The following is a 22,518-nucleotide window of genomic DNA, read 5'->3' as shown; positions in this document are numbered from 1 at the left end:
TGTAACTTTTCTATGGTTCTAATTACAACTTTAATGACCTTAATAGGCCTCTTAATTGTCGGCGGGTGAGCTTCTGAACTTTGCACATACCCGCCAATCGAAATATCACACGAGCGCAGGATGAGGTCGGGACGCTTGTCCAACATCATCTCGTGCAATTTTGCCTCTGATCGGGTTGGTTGCACGCCTAAATAGCCAAGTGGTTATGGTACTGGGTTTGTAACCCTAAGATCAAGAGTTCAAATCTCACAATGGCAAACTATGAAACAATGTAACTTCATCTGAAACAGATGGAAACGGGTTTGTACTCGAAAGAGTCACATTCTCTTAACATTAAGCTTCTGATCATAAGCAATATAGGTCTGCTCAGGGAAATGGTCTTTTGTTTTGAATACAAAAAGAGATAGCAGAGTCCAAATTGTAATACTGACCACATTCAAAACCAACTATCACCTTCCAACAATCTGAACATAGTAACACTTAAATGAACTATGTGCCCCCCAACACATCCCACCACCAAGCACACACACTTCATTCACAATATTTTATAGATGGAATTTATTAAAATTATATAGACGCCACTTCATAGTTGAGTGAAGTATCTGACAGGCGTTTCAGTACTGCTACAGGTTCACTTTCCTCCTGTACTATGCAAACCTACACTTCAAAAATACTTCACTGTTTGAAAGGCACTTTGGATCATCCTGCAATCATGAAAGGCGCTACATAAATACAAATTTTTCTTTCACCCGCATACACATCAAAATAAAAAGGGAAATATTGCCTTGATTAATAACACACACATACACACACCCCACCACCAAGCGCACACTCACGTGCACACACACACACACACACACACGCACACACACATGAAATGAAGCCCTGTGGTTAAAATAGGCATTGTGATGTGGTTGTCACTTAAAAGACAATTATTTTAGTCAAGATTTTTGCCAAAATAAAGTTCTGAAGCCTGTCAGTTTTTGAGTAAAATGGAGACACACAAAGAATCCACTTATTAATAACTATAAAGTCAGACAGATGCACTTTATCCCAGAGGCAGGATCCAATGCAGAGTCATCACAACCAGTGTAGCCTTTCTAGAGCTGCACCAACAAATAGACAAAATGGCTGGCAAAGGCCCCCCCATTTCTCCTGTTGCAAGTCAGCAGGCACATTTTTAATGAGGCCCTTGTGGTAAAATACGCACAGAAGACACCACCATACGTGCATCTATTAAAAGCATTTTCTTTTGCTCTGTAGACAAGACTACTCGTCAAAGCACAAGCATCTCACCACCCCCCCCCCCACCCACCATTCACAAAGCAAGGATACGCCCATGTGGGTTCAAAATCTTGCATTGACAACCAGATGAACGTTCTCCCTAACCACACAGGCTTACCCACAGATAACTGCCTCTGTCATATTTATACAATAAATCAAACTGTCACTGCTCAAATGCTTCCTCCAGCTTTATAGATATGGAAAGTCTCCTGCTTAGTTATACACATAAAGTGCTTGCAATGTGATTTCTCACCAGGAAGATGGATTCCTCCAACTTTCATTTTAAATGTGTTTTGGCATTTCCTAATACAAAACTTCATTGTTGTCAAATCTAAATGCCTCAAATGGACTTTTGCAACTGAAAGACTGAAGCTCTTAAATAATTGGTGATTGGGAATGATGATGAAACTTGACAGTCCAATGTTTTTCCCAATGACCAAAGGGCCAGATCCATCAAACTGATATTGCAATAGTCTCTGCTGGCTTTCATGCACATATGTGAAGTTGGGGAATCCAATATTCTTTCATGGGACGTGGGCATCACTGGCAAGGCCAGCATTTGTGGCGCATCCTTAACTGCCCTTGAACTGAGTGGCTTGCTGGGCCATTTCAGAGGGCAGTTAAGGGAAAGCCACATTTCTGTGGCTCTGGAGTCACATGTGGACCTGACCAGGTAAAGATGGCAGATTTCCTTCCTTAAAAAGGGACATTAATGAACCAGTTGGGTTTTTACAACAAATCGATGATAATTAACATGGTCACCATTACTGAGACTAGCTTTCTATTCCAGATTTAGTAATCGAATACGATATCCAAACTGCAAGGTGTTCCAAAATCTAGCAACAGCTTATTCACCTCGCTCTATTCAGCTTTAGCACATTAACTTCCAAAACAACGTCCATAGTGAACTTTGAAAATATGTGACGTTATACGTTAAAACCCTTCAAAAATCAGTAAACCTTTTATTATTACTATTATACTATAACAAGCAACCAAATTAACAGGGGATCCACACGACCTGTCCAATTTAAGGACAATTACAAATTATATAGGGAGAGAAAAACAGTAATCTGAACCTCAACCTTCAATATTGAGAGAAGCAACATAAACCTATTCACTATATTGTGACCTTTATTTAAATCTGTGCTCCGATTTGCAGAATAAAATTTGAGATTGTTGCCTGTTGGTTTGTCTTCAAGTTAACACTTACACTGTAAAAGTGCTACTTTGATTACAATAACTTTGATTACAATAACTCTGGTATACAATGCCTCAAGTAGACGAAGGTGGGAAAAATCATTTCACACATCCTCTTCTTGTTTCCTTCCCTCTTTAGCTAAGTCATTTCAACACCAATTTTGTTGACTAAACAATGCAACTAGAGGCATTAACTTGAGTATAAAAAGGCCAGAACTCAGTGAGAAGACATGGTACCTCTCCCAGAGAACCGTGGAGCTGTGGGACAGCCTTGTGCACGTTCACTGATTCGCTTCAAGTGAGTACTGGAACGGTTTCTGGTTGTACAAAAAGGTAGATACTGTCTGACACTAATCAGGACCAGAGTGGTCTATAGGACTAATCTCGATCCCTAAAGGGGTTGGAGAAGAGTTTTCCAGATTACCACACTCCACTCATGGGCCAGGGATTTTATCTGGCTTTTCACCTCTACAAGGTGGTTACATGGCTTTCAGGTACAGTGAGGAGTGTACACATAGCGATGCACAAGCCATTGCTGCGTGTGCAGTTGGATGGATGGATGGGCCGATAGGTGGGTGTTTTCCTATCTGTTATGTTTCTTACGGGTCACAGGAAGATAAAAAGACAGAAACACTGGAGACTTTGACTTTCAAAAGTCTCTTATATATACACATTTCCTAAATCAATCACCCAAAACAATTCTTCAGTTATCACACTTCACCCATGGAAACGCTTCGTGAGTTCAAGAGATGTACTGTTTAGAATCAGTGTTACATTGAACTATTCTATAAACAGGCCTCATGAACCCATTATTGTTTAAGAATAAAATGTTGCACTGATTGGTGAGTTGAAGTTAGCCTTGGTTTCCCTGGGCTATAGAGAATTAAAGGACAATAAAAACAGCCAGGTCTCCTGCTCTTGGTCACTGGGTCCATCGGTCTGCCAACAATCTAAGGGCACATAGAGAAGGAATGAACGTGGGAGAGGGACTGGAGGGTTCCCTATGGAATCACAATGGTAAGTCTGCACTCCAGGAGAGAAAAAGGCGGAAAAAAATATATACAGATGCTGTAATTCGGGAAGTCCTCGCTTAACATCGTTAATTGGTCCTGGAAAATATGACGTTATGCAAAATATAGATGCAATGTTATAAACAAAGGTTACTTTTCTTGGTGAAAGCTTTTGGATGTAAGTTTCCATAATAACATACATTAATATTATAAAGTTTAGGAGATGTAGGAAACATCAATAATAAATTTATCCTACGTGTGAAAGTGAAGATAAAAGTGCGGGTACTCACCGAGCTGTGAAAGCTTGCCTCGCTTAGGGAAGTGGATGAGTGGTGCTGGAGGTGGATTTTAATGGAGGCTGGGAGGACCTTTTGGAGGGCTATTAAACGGGGGCTAGGATTTTTTGGCCCCGACACCAGCAGGCATCATTGCAGATGGAACAGGAGAATTTGGAGAGCTGTTAAAAGTCAATTGCTCTCCAAATATTCCCATTCCGCCCGCACCAATGCCCACCAGTGTCAGGGCTGGAAAATCCTGCCCAGGGTTTTTTTGATGACTATTAAAAAGGACATTTTGCAACATCCTTTGAAGGGTTGTTTGCAGTGGGGAGTTTTATTTTTAAATTTCAGTGATAGCTACAATTTTGCTTTTTTCTTTTCCCTGTAGCAGTTGATTGCATTGTTAATGCTTCTGTTCATTCTTGAACTACACTTTGTGTCAGGGACTTCTTCAAAAGGTGGCCATTGCCTCTTCAGGCTTTTTCAAGGTATCACTAAGGTGACTTTGAGCTAGGTGTCTTTGTTGGTTGCTCTTCGTGCTCATCATCCTCCCCCTCCTCTACAGCCTTTTGTTGTTTCATTTCTTTCAGGTCCCCAGTAGACAAAACCTTTGCATGGGAGGCAGGCAACTCTGCAACGTCCTTGGTGTTTAACTCATCGAATCCAATTTGTTCGCTCGTGTCTTGGGTTTACCCAAGAGGCTCCACATAGTCTTCGGCTGTAACACAATCTGGCCACAACTCCCTATTGGATGACGTAACCTTATTCCATGTCACTGAGATGTAATCAATGGCCTTAAATGATATTATGATTCATCCAAAATTCGTGGTGGTGGTGGGCGGGTTCAATTCCCGTACCGGCTGAGGTCATCCATGAAGGCCCTACCTTTTCAACCTTGCCCCTGGCCTGAGGTGTAGTGACCCTCAGGTCAAACTCACCACCAGTTGTCTCTCTCTAATGAACCCATCTGGTTCACTAATGTCCTTTAGGGAAGGAAATCTGCCACCCTTACCTGGTCTGGCATGTGGTTGATTGTTAACTGTCCTCTGAAATGGCCTAGCAAGCCACTCAGTTCAAGGGCAATTAGGGATTGGCAACAAATGCTGGCCTTGCCAAAGGCACCCACATCCCACAAAAGAACAAATTAAAAAAGCATCACCATCAGTTTGAGTTTCCCTGCTGGCCTGTCTGAAATCTCTTCTATGATGAACGTTGCAACCACACCTTGATTGATAGGCTGAAAAATAGAGGTGGTGTTAGATGGTAGGACATCGTCTCCGAAGTTATCAAGAGCTATAGGACAGGCAGGAGGAGCACTGCTTCGTTGGCAAGATTATTTGCAATAATCTTTGAAGGCTGGACAAAAGTGGGATGTAAACCAATTCTCAGAAATGTCCTGGGTTCATCTATGCCTTCTTGTTTGCCTTCCATACAACAGGTAGCTTGCTCTTTGAATAACCCTTCATTGTCCTGGGTATTTGGAAATGGTATACAAGCAAGAGCTTCACTTTAAAATCACCTGCTTCATTTCTACCAGGCAGCAATGCCAGATGATCCTTTGCTGTTTTAAAGCCTGGCACTTTCCTTTCTCTTCTTGAAACATATGTCCCAAAAGGCATCCTTTTCCTGAATAACCCAGCCTCACCAACATTAAACACTTGAAGAGTTTATCTGCCCTCCTCAACGATTTCACTTAATGTTTTAATCAAGGGTTCAGCTGCTTTATCATCAGCCCTGACAACTTCCCCACTTACAATGTTATGTAAGTTAGCACATTGTTATACCTTGCAAAACAGTCACGATAAACATTAAACGGCTCTATGTTTGAACTTTCACCAGGTTAAGATCATCATCATACAAACTCAGCCTTTTCTTTAATAAGCATAAACTAAGAGGACAGAAAATGCTGGAAAAACTTGGCAGGTCCAACAGTATCTGTGGAGAAAAAAAGAGTTAATGTTCCGAGTCCATATGACTTCTTCCGATCCATATGGACTCGAAACATTAACTCTGTCTTTCTCTCCACAGATGCTGTTAGGCCTGCTGCGCTATTCCAGCATTTTCTGTGTTTATTTCAGATTTCCAGCATCCGCAGTATTTTGCTTTTATATTAAACTAAGAGGTACACGTTGTTGAATTCAATGTTCAATCCATATGGTTAGCAGTCTTTCCATGTCTATCGTAATTCCACTTTGAATCTAGCAGCAGCTAAAGGAGTTGGTAGGTGACCAAACTCTTTTATTTTAATCAGTGTCTTTGATAATTATTCTCACCGTTGTTGCTGGCAAGTCAAGAGCTCTAGCGATATCCACTGTGCGTTCATCTGTTTCAGAGCACTTTATAATGTCTAATTTTACTTGACGTGTAACTTGTCTTCACTAACTTTTCCCAGCAGAAAGCCCTTCATAATCGCTGACTCTTTTTTTGGCTCATCATGAATAAGTTTTATGTAGAATTAGTGAATAATACCACAACAGTTCAAGACAACCAAGATGGCAATGGAAGATAACTGTTTAGGGCAGTTCACAAAATGGCACAGCACACACATGCCACCCACCTCCGCTGAACAAGGTGGTGAGTGTTTAACCACCAGTCTTCAAAAGGACCACTATAGGGCAGTGCAAACTGGGCCCAGCACAAATGAAAATCTGGGCTGCTTCAAATCTCTATGAGGCTCATAATTGCCACCCAAGATTGCCAGCCCTCGCCACCTCACCCGAGATCCAGCTCTCTCAGGCTCAATATGGGTGCTACGGCAACATTAATATGAAACAGCAGTAATGCAATGCGAATAATGTGTTGGGATGACGTTAAGTAAGGACTTCCTTTACTACTTACCATTATACCCCTACTGAAGGCACAACTGCAATTATTTATGGCACCCACTCTTTTTAGCCCATCTTATTGTTGTGTTTAGCTGCCTAAGAGGATAGAAATGGAGAGGGAGAATGACAGGGAGAGATCAGGGAGAAGTCAAAGTAGTTTTATAGAAGCAGGAATTATGCCCACAATAGCCCAATAACGCAATGCTTTGGCACATTAACATGGGTAACAAGGAAATGAGGTCACTGCAAAAGAGTTTCGCACTGCACCAATACTATGATTATAGTCCAAATGAAGCCTGAATCTGGAGACAGGACCCAAATCTACTCAGAAGCAAAGTGATAATGGACAGTCTAGAGGAGCTAGTCTCACTCCAGAGACAGGTTGGGCCCAATTTTCGATTTACATTACAACAATTTGGTGGAGTTGTGAAGCTGGAACCATTTTGTATGGACCATTCTCCGAGATATCTGCGCCCTCTCCCAATTCTGGCCTCTCCTGTGCTTCTGATTTTCTTCATTGCACCATTGGAAGCTGGGTCTTCACATGCCTCAGGATCAAACCCCAGAATTCTCTCCCTTAACCTCTCCACCTCCCTCTCATTTTAAAAGGCACTTAAGAACTACTCCATTGGTTAAAGCTTCTGGTCACCGGTCCTCTTCTGTTACTTCGTGCCAAACTTTGTTCTATAATGCAGCTGTGAAGCATCTAGGGAGCTTACAGGAGTTATATTGGCACAAGTTAATGTGGTGGTGTAAATACACTCAAGCAGTTTCTTGCATTAGGATCCTTTGGAGGGACTGGATGGGGGGATAAAGTGAAGAGATCAGCAGGAATGAGATACTTGATACTAGGTTGTCTTATGAGGAAAGATTGGACAGACTGGGCTTGTTTCCACTGGAGTTTAGAAGAGGGAGGGGTGACTTGATTGATGTATACAAGATCCTGAACGGCCTTGACAAGGTGGACGTCAAAAGGATGTTTTCTCTTGAGGGGGAGTCCAGAACTAGGGGGCACTGCCTTAAAATTAGGGGTCACCCTCTTAGGACAGAGATGAGGAGAAATTTTTTCTCTGAGGGTTGTGCGATTTTGGAATTCTCTGCCTCAGAAGTTGGTGGAGGTGGGGTCGTTGAATATTTTTAAGGCAGAGGTAGATTGATTCCCTTGCATAACAAGAATCTAAGGTTATCGGAGGTAGATGGGAATCTAGTAATCAAAACACAAGATGATCAGCCATGATCTTATTGAATGACAGAGCAGGCTCGATGGGCCGAATGTTCTGATTTCTTATGTTATGTCCCCAGAGAAGAGGGAAAAGCAGATGGAGGGAGAATTAGTCTATGCGGGCTTTCTGTGGACATGCATCAGCAAAGGATTGGGCCACATCGTTCAAGTCAGGCAATGCGTTCGACTGCTTTGGGGCTTGGGTTGAAGGAGGGGCAAGATGAAAGACACGTGAAAGATCCCATAATAGAAAAATATCGAGTACGGGAGTAAAGGAAAAAGGGTTAATTATGCAAATGAAAATAAAGTGTAGACTTGGAAATTTTCCAACACTGACCTTTCCTGTTCATAAAAAAAAATATTCCTCTGTAAACCTCAGCTGTGGGACTAGATAGAGAAATTGATGCAATTCACAGAATTTCAAGTTATACCTATAAGAGGGAAAATAAAACTATTTTTACACTTCACTGTGAAACTAATACTTTTGTTCTTTGTTCGCATTAGATGTGGGACAAAACTCAACCACACAAATACATCAAAGGAAGTGCTTAATGGCAGAGCAGGTCACAGTCATAAAATTATTAATAGTACAAGAGGAGGCCCAGACTTGGCCCACCATGCACTGACTCTCAGGAAGAGCTATTTACTCTGTCCTATGCTTCCCCCCTTTTCCCCAAGCCCTTAAAAAAAACATTTTCAAATATTTAACCATTTCCCTTTTAAAGCCATTTAAGATGTTGCTTCCACTATTGTTTCTGGAAAGGTATCACACAACCATGTCTGCTCAAAAAAAAATTCTCTGAACCTTTCCTTTTGAAAATCCCCTGTAAATGTGCTAATAGATTTGTACAGTATATCCTCACTTTCTTAGAGAAGAGGAGGGCGAGGCAAGATTCTACAGGGGTGTTCTAAGGCATGAGTCTGGGCACACTAGATAGGGAGAAACTGTTCCCATTGGCTGAAGGACTGAGAACCCGAAGACGCTTTAAAGTGATGACCAAAGGCAACATGAGGAAATTTTTTCCACGCGGAGTGGTTAGGATCTGAAAGTGTGGTGGAGACAGCTTCAGGTCGTGGCTTTCAAAAGAGAATTGGATAATTATCTGCAGCGATATGGGGAAGGGGAGGGGGGCTGGCTGCACTGCTCTTGCAGACAACCGACACAAGTAGAGTGGGCCTATTGCTTCCTTCTGCGCTGTGACCATTCTATGATTCTTTCTATTGAGAGGGCGTAGAGAAAGAGTTACATTTAGTAACGTTTACCACTTTCTCAAGCACACCCTCGCAACAAGTGTATTTGACCCCTCATTACCCATGCCTTTAATCGTTAGTGCAATAATTGGTTGTAGTACAAGCACCCTTCATCCACAGCTGCAGCCCCTGCTTTTCCCACACTGCTCTATATGGGAGCTTTAATCGATCTACGTCCTCCTGCAACAGAAAGCAACAATTTTCTTTTTGTGGGAAGAGGAGAACAAAAATATATAAAGAAACCCATTGGTCCTGATAACTCAACCTCGGCCTCTCTCTCCGAGGCTGAAGAATACCATCCTCCATTTCTAAGCTATGCTCCTGAGTCTCAAGCCAGTGATACAGCACTACAGTTACCCTCCATTCCTTAGGCAATGAATGGCTACAGCTGATTGCTACACATCGAGCCCTTAGCAGCTGAGTCCATTCGCTAACACCAGGTGAGGCCAGTGTTGGGACTTGGCTGGGTTATCCTCTGCAGGACAGTCTGCCTTCACTCAAGATCAAAACGCGCACTTGAATATTCCCACTTGGACAATGTATGAGAAAACATGCATGATTAAACATGCCATAGATCAGCAAAAGAGTCAATATTGTCAGAAGAGACACAGACACAAAGGAGCTGCAGACACTGCATAAAAGTTGTTTATTCCACAAAACAACCGTCCCAAGCAAGAAATTCCTTACTTGTTCTTGTTTTCTCTTTGCGGTTTCTTTATTTTTAAAGCCATGGTTCCTCGTCCTCCATTGGTGACTCAGTTCAACTACTTTTCTTGTATAACAATGATTGCAACTTAAACAAGAGTTGAATGGCCCTGATTCACAGCAGACTTCCCACAAACTGTTGATGCGAGCTTTCCAGTTTATAAACGCTTAATAACCAGCTCTTTCTATTCTGTTTATAAAAGACTAATGTTGATTTTTTTTTTAATCGTTAAAAGGGTACTGCGGATGAGGTCAACATTTATTTCTTCTGTTGAGGAAGACTATGCATATACCTAATATATCATATGCATTTGATGCTTTTTAGTGCAATCCAAGCATTATTGTTGCGTGTGTAAGGAAGAAAAACAGGTCCCATCAAGATGCTGTTTGGAGAAGTACCTTTGCACACTGTGGCTTGCCATAGTCATGTGACTTCTCACGTCATCCTTTGCGTATAAAAGCTCGAGAGCATCCACCACTTGGAACATGGTGTTAGGAGTGTGCAGCTGAAATGGAGTGGATTTTGACAGCTGCACGAGAGCCAGTTGATGTAAGGAATAGCAGAGAAGAATTAAAACATCAGTCTGCAACTTTGCGCAGGACGTTGACTGCTGAGTGAGTTAATATGGCTTTGAATATTCCAGTACCTGTTCCTATAAAGATGGGGATATTTGAAAATAAATTAGAAATTCTTCCAGTCTTAATGGCAGAACAATGAAATTTCCAGAGTTAAACAAGAAACCCGAATAAGTAAGAGTAGCGACTCTGTTATGATTGCTGGGGAAAGAGTCCTACAAGCTGTATTGTACCCTAGACCTTAGAGGAGCAGAAGTGCCAGTCTTTGAAATATTGGATGCCTTAAACTCACTTTTGAGACCTGTAATGTTATTTATGAACACTATTCAACAGGAGAATTCAGCAAGAGGGGAGAATACTGGACTGTATGTGACTGCACTTAGATGTCTAGCTGAATCTTGAGAGTTTGAGCAACTGAAGGATGATCTGATCAAAGACAGGATTGTCTTAGAGATCCCACTGAGAGAGTACATCTGCCGAAAGAAGAAAAACTTACTTTCAAGAGAGCTATTGGCATATGCAGGCACTCTGAGGTTCTTAATCATCAGCTGGAGATTATTAATGGGAGAACTGACGGGGCTTTGCACTATGTTGGGAGTCAGTTCTGGCCTTACAAGGGCAAGACAATGGAGAAGAAAGTGAAATATTTACAGAGGGGCCAGCAGAAAGATCAAGGCCAGAGCATAGGATTCAATATTGTGGAGGATACCACGTGAAACATGGGGGAAACACAGTACTCTTAACTGCAAGAAGCTGAATCTGTTTGCATGCATGTGTTTTGTTGGAAAGAAGAAAAACAAGCCTATAAAGCTGGAGAGATATTGGATGATGATTCTGATGAATCACCCTACACCCTAGAACTGGTTGGCACTGTCAAGTCTCAAGGTAAAAAAAATGGTTTGTGACTGTTGGAATGATGATTGCAGAAGGACAGCACTAAGTTAATATGAAATGTCAGGCACTAGTGTTACAGGTAACATCATGAGCTTAACAGACCTGTGTGAAGTTACTCAAGGCCGTGATCCAAAAATGAAACCATTGAAGGTAAAGTTAAGGCTATGTGATGGAACGATGCTCACTCCAACTAGACAAATTAAGCTGAGAGCCCAATGCAATGGGAAGATAGATTATTGACAGTTTCAAATAGTAGACACGAACCAAAATCCACACATCTCAGCTGAAACATGTCAAAAGCTTGGACTCCATGCGCCAGAAGATGTTTGTAGTATTTCACATGAGACAAAGCCATTGACTGCTGAAATTACAAAGATGTTTTCACAGGTCTTGGTTGTCTTCCTGGTGAACATCATCTTGAAGTAGAGTGTGAGCCCAACTCGGCGTCTTCCAAGGAGAGTTCCAGCTGCCCTCCAGTCCAGCCTGAAAGAAAAGATAGAGCAACTTGAAAAGATGGGAGTAATCAAGAAAGTGACATTTCCTACAGACTGGTTTAGCAGCATGGCAGCAGTGAAAAACCCGAGAAGCTGAGTGTGCATAGATCCAAATGACCTCAATAAAGCTATAAAGCTTTCAGGTAATCTCACTATCCAATGCCAACCATTGAAGAAATTTTGTCACAACCCTTGCCATGGCAAAAGTCTTTACTACCCAAGATGTGGCAGATGGATATTGGCAAGTGAAGTTGAACAAAAGCAGTTTCCTGACTACATTTGACAGTATTTGGTTGGTGCAGATGGTTGTGCATGCCAGTTGCATTTCTACTGCTCCAGAAAAGTATCAATGTGGACAGCATGAGATGATCAATGATCTTCCAGGGGTGGAAGTGATCGTGGATGATCTGTGAGCCTATGGATTCAAGATATGATGAAAAGAAGCCATAGCAGACCATGATCTAGTGAGACTGCTAAAGAGAGTTTACCAGATGAACCAGAAGCTTAATAAGTAAAAGCTGCAACTGAAAATGTCTGAAGTCAATTCCGTAAGTCATGTATTGACAGTGTAATGACTTCACCCTGATCCTGATAAGGAGACAGCTGTGGCAGAGATGCAGCAACCAACAGATGTGAAGGTGGTTCAACATTTGTTGGATTTGTGAACTCCCAGGCCAAATTAATGCCCAATTTATTATCAGTGTGAACCTCTACCCAAGCTCGCTGCTAAGAATGTTCAGTGGTATTGGGTCACGGAACAAGAAGCAGCTTTCACTTGCATCAAACCACCAATGACGCCAACACCAGTGCTGAGATACTATGCTACGGAAGCCATCTTGCAGTATGTTGCCAGCGAGACAGGACTTGGAGCAACCCTGATGCAGCAAGGAGAACTAGTTGCATTTGCATCCAGAGTGTTAACGCAAACTGACACAAAACACAGATTGATAAAGTGCCTGGCTATTGTCTTTGCTCGTCAGCATTTTAATATCAGTACTAGTTTGGGAGAGACAAAGTGACAGCAGAGTCTGACCACAAGCCACCTCAAAGCATCTGCAAATGAAGTAACATCCTTTGCAGAGATATCATTTGGAAGTGATGTACAAGCAGGGGACACCGCCAACATGCTGTCAAGAGCTGCACTCCCTTTGAAGAAAGTTGATGCTAGTACAGAGTGAATCTGGAGGATTTCACAATGGGAAAACAACAGCGTGACATGCTCAGCAAGTCATCAATCCAGCAAAGACATTGATTCTGACAGACAAGCGCAAGCAAACTACGCAACGAGATGCAACTCTCCAAGTGTTGTAGGGAGCAATGACAAGATGGCCTGAAACTATTAAGGACACCTGTCGCTATGAGAGCATTTGACATGGAGATGATGTAATTTGTACAAGATGCCATCTTGGGCAAGGAACTAGAGCCATTATCTCTAAGGAGATGAGTAAAGAGATGCTGAAGCGCAACCATGCAAGCCTTCAAGGAACTGAGCGTGAGGAAGACGAGGTAAATGCTGCACTGCTCAAACATGAGCAATCAGATCAATGACCAGTCAGTGCAGTGCAGTGCTTTTAATGAGCATCAAACTAAAGAGCCACTGATGACTTGTGATCTCCCAGACAAACCATGGATGAAGCTTGGAATAGATCTCTTCACTCTCACTGGAATTGACTATCTTGACACAGTCGACTCCTGGGAGTTAGACCAGCCAACGTCAATGACTAGTGAGATTGTAGAATGCCTGAAAGCACACTTCAATTTTTATTCCCCAGAGAGGGAACATCACTCCAAGAATGAGCAGATACCAGGATTTTAACCCAACAACCCTGAAGGGTGAATAGTTGCAAGTCAGGATGGTGTGTCGCTTGGAGGTGAAGTTGCAGGTGGTGGTGTGCCCATGCATCTGCTGTCCTTTCTCTTCTAGGTGTTAAAGGTCATGGGTTTGGAAGGTGTTGTCAATGAAGCTTTGGTGAGTTGTTGTAGTGCATCGTTTATTGTGTTCTAAGTTTCTGGTCAACGGTGACCCTCGGGATGTTGACGGTTGGGGTGTTTGTCAACGCTAATGCGGTTTAACGTTAAGGGAAGATGGTTAGAACTGTCTCCTTTTGGAGATGGTCATTGCCTGGCACTTGTGCAGCATAAATGTTACTTGCCACTTATCATCCCAAGCCTGAATATTGCCAGGTCTCACTGCATGTGGGAATGAACTGCTTCATTATCTGAAGTCATGAATTACGAACAATCCAATCCTCATCTGGCACTTCTGACTTTATGCTGGAGGGAGATCATAGATGCAGCAGTTGAAGATAGTTGGGTCTAGCCCTGAGGATCTCCTACAGTGATGTCCTGTGGCTGAGATAATTGGCATCCAACAACTACAACCATCTTCCTTTATGCTAGGTATGACTCCAACCAATGAAGAGGCTCACCCCTGCTTCTCAATGATTTCAATTTCACCAAGGCTTCTTGATGCCACTCTGGGTCAAATACTACCTTGATGTCAAGGACAATCTCTTTCAAATCTCCTCTGGAATTTGGCTCTCATATTTGGATCAAGCCTGAAATGAAGTTTGGCGCCAAGTGAAATGAAACTGAGCTGCATTTCATGTGAAAAATAATCCTATGCATTCAACATCAACCATTAAGGACAAGTTACTACATGCCTACTTGTAGGAAAGAAGTTGTATCAATACTGTTTCCGCAGGAGGTCTAAAATGCTTCACAGCCAATGAACCACTACAATCATAGCATTTCAGAAATGTACTGAATTATGACAGCTGATTGCACATGCCAAGGTGCCATTGACAGCACTAATACACATCGATCTGTTTTATAATGGCATTGGTTTGAGTCATAAATGTTGACCAGGAGAATGGGAGAGTAGCTCTGTCCTTCTTTGAACACTGCCGCAGATTTCTTCAATGTCCATCAGGCAGATGGGACCTCGGCTTAACAACTAAGCAACAATGCAGCACTTCCACACTGAAGTACCAACCAAATTACGCACTCAAATTCTTGAGTAAGCCTTGAAACCACAACCTGCTGACTCACTTGCATGAGTGCTATGATTAAGTCACACTTTATGTGACCAGTTAAGTTGTACCCTCTATCACTTTGCACAGACCCTGACCTTTTTTTTTAAAAATCACAATTATATCAAGTTGTTATGATTTACACCCCCCCCCCCCCCACCCCCGCCATGATCTCTCCGCAACACCCATCCATTCCCACCCCACAGCACTCAATATGTAAACTCACACTTGCACAATACGGACTTCGACAAGGTCCTGAGAGCACCATGTATGGTGCCAATTCTGTTTGGATGTTTTCCTGGGAGGTTTCATCCCTGATCTCCTACCCAGTCAAACAGCTTATTTCCTCCCTCTATAATTCTATCAAACATGAGCATGCTCAATGAAAAAGTGCCCCAGGAAGTTTGTCAAGATTATTCTTTAATTCCTGGAGGCTGCAGGACAATCTGGCACATTGGCAACTCCAGCGCTCTGTACCCGTGCAACAGTAACCCAGAAAGGACAAGGCCTTCAGGAAAGGAAGGGGGTTAAGAGCAGAAAGTAAACTGGGTTAAATAGTCCCTTTCATTATCAACACTACAGAGCAGTATAATCGCTTGCAGAAATCCAGCCAATCAGATTTTTACATATATAGTTTGACCTAGTTGCCACTCTGTAAATCATCAGACTTCAAGCTAAAACCGATCACCATTACCAGATATTCAGGGTTGCTGGGTCGTTCAATGTCTTATCAGACTGAGCCTCCAGAAGCTGCATTCAAATCAAATTGACAGAACAGAACAGAAGCCTCACCACCCAGGAAGCCACAGTAAAGGCATTCTGATAGCAAAAACTAAATGCGCACTGGTACAGTAGAGATTCACATGGTTGCAGTCAACGAATGGTCGGGGAAGAGCAGAGGTTGATGCTCCAATGTGCCGTCGTGGGGTACAGGTTCAGGTAGGCAGTTCACCAAAGGGAGGGGTAGAAAATAAACAATCTGATGGCATCGCACTCGAGCACTTGCTGGCTGCTGATTACAGACCAAATGGCGTTGGTTGCATGATAATGAAAACTTTCACTGCCACAACAAAAAAAAAAGTTGGAAATTAAACCCTGCCAGGCTTTTCAATGGGTTGGTGGGTAAAGCTATCAGGAAGAATAAAAAAAAAGAGGGGAAATGGAGTCAATGTAAGTTACATCAAGCCAATGGGCAGAAACTAGATTTGACCCAAATGCTCCAAACATTATGAACCTTATCAGCTTCCTCCAATCCCTCCTCACCTCACCCAATCAGCATACCCTTCTCTTCCTTTTGCCCTCATGAGCTTGTCCAGCTTCACGTTTAAACGTGTCTCAATTGTGTGTCTCGGTTGCGAGTTCCAAATTCTTTCCACTCTCTGCGAAAAGAAGTTTTCTCCTGAATTCCTTATTGGGTTTATTAGCGACACCTCACTTATAGCCTCTGGTTTGTAGTAGGAGGACAGAAACTTTGAAGTGATCTTTGAAATGAGGGAAACAGCACCTCAGAAATGCCTCAGGGTCAAAACATAATTCAACATTAGTGTAGTTTTGCCCCCAAAAAGTTAATAAACATTGCTGCAGATCTGCTCCTAACTAGTGCCAAGATTCTGGATCAAACATTGAGCAAGCAACAAATCAATGTTTGATAAAAGTAATAATGCAACTTCCAAAAACCAGATAGTTTGGCCATGAGGTGAGATTTAATCTGCTACCATAACCCTTCTCAACACTCATCCATGTCACCAAGAGAATTCTCCCAGAGTCTTAGTGGTGAAAAGTCACTCGCATGGAGACGAGGGAAATCCCAGGTTCTGTCTGAGCCTGTACTGGCTGATTTCAGCTGGGACTCAGTTGTGAGGGAACTACAATTAAGCTTTGGACATTTTGTGGGGGCGCGGTGGGAGGGGGGGGGGAATAAACATGAAGGGGATAAAAAAAAAAGGCCAATCATTGCCCAGCAGTAAAAAGAAAGGCAGACTTGCATTTATATAGCACCATTCACAACCACCGGACAGTCAAAGCAATACAGCCAATGATGTACTTTTGTAGTGTAGTGTAGGGAATGCAACCGCCAATTTTGTGCACAGCAAACTCCCACCAGCAGCAATATTGTAACAACCAGATAATATGTTTTTTGTAATGTTGATTGAGGGATAAATAGTGGCAGTACCCATGCACTTCTTTGAATCTCTTCGCGGGATCTCTTACATCCACCCGAGTAGGCAGATAGGCCTCAGTTTAACACCTCATCCAAAGAACAGCACCTCCACCAATGCAGCACTCCCTCAGTCCTGCACAGAAGATTTTTGTACTCAAGTCCTGGAGGGGGACTTGAACCCGGAACCATGAGACTCAGAGGCAAGAACACTCGCAACTGAGCCATGGCTGACACGCCCAGAATTATGCATGCGTGGACTTTGTGAATGAGAAAAGGAGCAGGTTCAGTTGTTATGCCTCCCATGACCAACACAGTGGTAAAATACAACATCTGAGCTGACACAAGAAGAATGGCTGCTTGGGTAGATATCCCAGTTTATGTCAACACCTTGAAGAGCAGATACAAGGGATAATTGAATTTTGAAAAAGAAAATTGCATCTACTGTCAATGACACCCAAGATTTCAATGCTCACAGTTATATAGGTTAAGGAACACCAGGCTTCTTTCTTAGAAGATTGGCTGCAGCATAAACTATTAATTATATCAGTTTTCCAAACTAGATTTGTGTTGCAAGCATTTGTAGTAAGTGACCCAGTCTAACCCAACAGTGTTTGGAGCACACAAACAGGAATAGGCTATTTAGCTGCTCAAGCCTATTCACTATTCATTAAGATCAAGATTGATCTGTACCTTAACTCTATCTCCTCACCTTGATTCCATAACCCGCTGGTATCCTTTGCCTAATAAAAGTCTATCAGCCTCAGTTTTAAGAACTTCAATTCCCTAGCCTCAACAAATTTTAGGGAGAACGAGATTCAGAATTCCACTACACTCTGATGCGCTTCCCGATATCACACCTGAACAGTCCCGCCTAATTTTAAGGTTAAGCCCCTTTGTTCCGGACACCCGAAGTGTGGATTAAAAATTCCCAACCTCTTTTCTTGGGACTAGTCCACTGCAATTAGGCTGGTTTGAGGTGGCTATAACTATGTTGTAATACTCAGGCTCATTTCAGCCTGTCAAAAGTTCCTCCAAACACAAGATCTCACAAATGCATGAGGGGGACAGAAACAATTGCATTCAGCATGGGTTGCCTGTTCCTATCATGTTAAATGAAGAACACACAGCTATATTAGAGTATTGTTAATACAGGATAACTCTGCATTATACACAGAACAGTGAGTGAAATGGCAAATGTTATTTAAAGAAATGAGTTTGAGGCTCTTTTCATAATTGAAACAAATATGTTTGCTTCAGTTAAAATTTGGAAATTAAAAAAGCCAATACTACTAACTAGAAGTAGCTGAGTTTGCAAAATATATGACCCACAGATTATATGACCTCTTGTTCGATTCTCCAAGAGTTCTGTTAACTGATCTTGCCTGGAGTAGCAGTATAAGTGCCACTACTGACCTCAGCATCATTGGGCTAGGCAAGGAGGGGAGAGGGGGTGAGAGAGAGAGAGAGAGAGAGATAAAAAAAATCAGTCTCAAGCTCCTCTGGCCTCAGCTGAGAGATGCACACGAGAGAACACTGGGTGATATCAGGCTTGGCGCGCCTCACAACAGTCTAATGGTAGGTCATAAAAATTGCTATCTTAGCTCACATGACTTGGAGGCGCTATCAGAGGATGACTACGCGCTGGGGGACTGTATCTCAGCAGAAGGTCAACACCAGTGGGAGACGAGGGGAGTGGGATCTTGTACATTAATGAGAATTCCAGCAACATGTGGAGCATTTCTAATATTCCCAAATGTGTCATGCAAGTTACTTTCCAGAAAGCACTTGGGTCATCGAGGAAACTACTCAAGCAAGACACTAGCCCAAATATTATTCTCATGTGGTCACTCGTAGACTCGACAGCCAGTGCAAATACTTAATTCAATGGAAAAAAAAAGCAAGTAAAGCACCTGGAAGGAAAAAACAATATTGCTGATTTAGTTGTACATAGTGGAACAAAGTTCAGTAGTTCAACAAGGCACACAACTGCAACAGATTTAAAGCAGTAATGAGGAGAAAGACATAGCTCCAAATGACATACAGTGATATCATTGATTAGTCGCAGCATGAACAGAGTTTTTTGCAAATCGATTTTGAATTATTTTGGAGATAAACATAACCCTGAAACCCAGCCAACAGAACGCTATCCAGGATTAAATAGTAAGTGTATAAAGTTCATCCTGGGAAATGGCTACACCAAATTAGAACACTGTGTACTATTCAGCACCTTATTATAGAAATTCATCAGCATGATGCCAGGAGCTGGGATTATAATTACGAGGAGACACCGAAATACTGGGTCTATTTCCACAGAAGCAGAAATGACCATCGGAAGATTTAGTAGCGGCTCTTGCATTTATGAAGGAATTTGACAAGTGAGCAGGGTAAAAAGGTATTTCCTCCAGTTGGAATATTTGTAACGAGGGGCCATCTCTTTGAAATGGCCAATAGAAGAGTGAAGAGAAGGGTTAATTTATTTACAGAGTTATTCATTATTATTGCTTTGCCACAGAGAGCACTTGAATGATCAATTTTAATTGAAGTGCAGAAACAGAGACCTGGGGGTGGGGGAATGTGTATACAAGTCTTTGCAGAAGGAAGGGTAAATTGAAAATGCTGTTTAAAAGGGTCAACAGCATCCTTGGCGTTATAAACAGAGACAGTTATGTGGAGAAACTAGAAAAACTGGGTTTCCCTGATCATCATCACAAGGCTGTTTGTGGGAGCTTGCTGTGCACAAGTTGACTGCTGTGTTTCTTACATCACAACAGTGAGTGACTGCAAAGCACTTTTGGACGTCCTGGGTTAGTGAAAGGCATTATATAAATGAAAGTTTTCCTCCCTTTCCTTTCCCTGCTTAATTGGTAACTCTGACTGACACGTGATTCCACAAGTGACGGTGATGCCCCAGTATCATTGGTCACATACAAGACCAATGGTGACTGTCAACAGGCTGTTGGACCCAATCTGGAGGACAGTGGAAGGACAGGGTAGGAGAGCACTGTAATCAAACTAACTCTGTTCTCCTGCCCCCACCCCCGGCCTGTTCTTTCCAGTGGTCATTGGATAGTGATCAGGATTGGGAATAATGGCTGATTATTTTGCAGCCCCTGCCACTCCACAGCTGAGGAACACCAAAGCCATTTGTAGAAGACCGATTGTTGCCCAAGGGGAGATTAGTCAACCCAGCACACACCAGAGGTGGAACTTGAGGACCTCTCTTCATATTCTTCAATGCAGCCAATGCATCTAGAATGCAACATGTTTTATTATCATCACTTTGAAGTATTCATAGTCCTCACAATGACACTACTGGCCTTTGTATTGTACACTCTCCATTTATTAACCTGTTAACGAGACCCACAAACCGCCTTACCAGCCAGCAATAACCCTGTACATAAAAGCATCCCCACTGACAGTTCTGTGCCATGCTAAAGTCCAACTCCATAAACTACAACAATAAACAACCTCCACACACACACACAAAAAATGAATAAGCAGTTTCTCATCTGGGGATTTTCACAACGTCAGTAATCTCAGACTCGGGGTTAAACACACACAGGAGACAGAGGCTGTACCTCTCCTTGCTGGAGATTCTCGCTCAGCGTCTCACGCTGGCCCAGAAATCCGCGAAATAATCTCCACCTTTTGTCATTTGGTTTTCCAAGACCCCTTCTTTTTTTTTTAAAAAAAAAAAGTTTTAAATTACATTCGTTCGCCACACCTAAAGAAACAAAAAAAAAACTGCAGCCAAAAAACACTTGAAGATATATGAAGGGAAAAGAAAGAGAAGGGAACAGAGGGGAGGGTGGGAGAGAAGAGATGCCATCGAATCAACACGATTTCAGCCAATGGAAATTGCCAGGAACATGTTTTCTTTTACATCTCCCCTTTTTAAAGCCGAACCGAAGGAACTGGACTGTGAACTGGAGCACGGGCGACCCGCAGTCCAGCTCTGCCATTTCAATGAGTTCATGCGATAGACATACTCCCCAACTCTGCCTCCAACAGAGATCATTGAGCTTTTGTTTTCAAAGCCTAACGTCATGTTAAAAACAGTACAAGCACCCCCCCCACCACCACCACCACCCACCCCACCCTCCCCAAAAAGCTGGCATCCTTTCAGCATCACTTGCCGCTCTAATGTCTAACTTAAAACAAAAAAGTTACCCCCCCACCCCCCCCCTCGCCACCGCAGCACATTAGAAATAAAATTAAAGTTTCAGAGAAAGTTTAGCCGGATCTGGAATTCCCCCCGGAAAGCTCTGGAGTCCCTTGTTAAAGACGCGCAACATGGGGGAAAATAAACAAACAAACAAACAAAAGTGGAGAAACGGCATCGCGGACAGATAATGACTTTAAAAAGAAAGAGTTAAAAGGCAGAAAGGCACTCACTTCACTGCGCTCCTGTCCCCCACACACAACACACGGGGGGGGGGGGGGGGGGGATGTCGAGACCCACACAAACGATGCGGCTCCTTTTCTCAATGGGCAGGGTTTCCACCCCCCAACCCCACCACCCCCACCCCTCAAGCCCAGCACAGCCTCTCTCTGTCTGTCTGTCTGTCTGTGTCTCAGTCTGTCTGTCTGTCTGTCTGTCTCTCCACTTGTTTAACAAGAGTCGCCGCTGCAGCGAGAACTGACTCCTGCTGAAAACATGTAAACTACATCAGCGGGAGGCCCGCTCCTGCGCACTGAGGGCGGAAGGAAGGAGAAATTTGACAAGAGCTTTTTTGGGTGTGTGTGTGTGTGTGTGTGTGTGTCTGTGTGTGTCAGTCAGTGACCCCGAAACTCCGCCAATCAACCACCAGCTCAGAACTTCACTGGGACTTTGCAAACTTTTTTTTAAAGAAGGGGGGGGGGGGTGTGTGTGTGTGTAGGGGGGGTGGTGGTGAGGGGGTAGGGGTGGTAGGGGTGGTGGTGAGGGTGTCAGGGTAGTGGGATGGGGGTGTATGTGGGGAGTGGTGGGGGTGTATGTGGGGAGTGGTGGGGGTGTATGTGGGGAGTGGTGAGGGTGGTGGGATGGGGGTGTATGTGGGGAGTGGTGGGGGTGTATGTGGGGAGTGGTGGGGGTGTATGTGGGGAGTGGTGGGGGTGTATGTGGGGAGTGGTGGGGGTGTATGTGGGGAGTGGTGGGGGTGTATGTGGGGAGTGGTGGGGGTGTGGGGAGTGGTGGGGGTGTGGGGAGTGGTGGGGGTGTGGGGAGTGGTGGGGGTGTGGGGAGTGGTGGGGTGTGGGGAGTGGTGGGGTGTGGGGAGTGGTGGGGTGTGGGGAGTGGTGGGGTGTGGGGAGTGGTGGGGGTGTGTGTGGGGAGTGGTGGGGGTGTGTGTGGGGAGTGGTGGGGGTGTGTGTGGGGAGTGGTGGGGGTGTATGTGGGGAGTGGTGGGGGTGTATGTGGGGAGTGGTGGGGGTGTATGTGGGGAGTGGTGGGGGTGTATGTGGGGAGTGGTGAGGGTGGTGGGATGGGGGTGTATGTGGGGAGTGGTGGGGGTGTATGTGGGGAGTGGTGGGGGTGTGGGGAGTGGTGGGGGTGTGGGGAGTGGTGGGGTGTGGGGAGTGGTGGGGGTGTGGGGTGTGGTGGGGTGTGGG

The 22,518-nt window shown here is 43.6% G+C and overlaps 1 protein-coding gene across 1 annotated transcript in view; it reads right to left on the bottom strand.

The window, feature by feature from the left end:
- The window catches only part of slc45a3 (solute carrier family 45 member 3), a 132,746-nt gene extending 112,218 nt beyond the window's left edge, over positions 1 to 20,528 (bottom strand). Inside the window, exon 1 of the mRNA XM_041195005.1 lies at positions 20,508 to 20,528. The gene's annotated coding sequence lies outside the window, so the exon portion shown is untranslated. The remainder of the gene's footprint in view (positions 1 to 20,507) is intronic.
- Positions 20,529 to 22,518: the final 1,990 nt, after the last annotated feature.

The sequence above is a fragment of the Carcharodon carcharias genome, chromosome 9, assembly GCF_017639515.1.
Source record: "Carcharodon carcharias isolate sCarCar2 chromosome 9, sCarCar2.pri, whole genome shotgun sequence".
Classification (NCBI taxonomy): Eukaryota; Metazoa; Chordata; class Chondrichthyes; order Lamniformes; family Lamnidae; genus Carcharodon; species Carcharodon carcharias.
The sequence above is the reverse complement of the archived record's forward strand: the minus strand, read 5'-3'. Positions and strand labels throughout refer to the sequence as shown.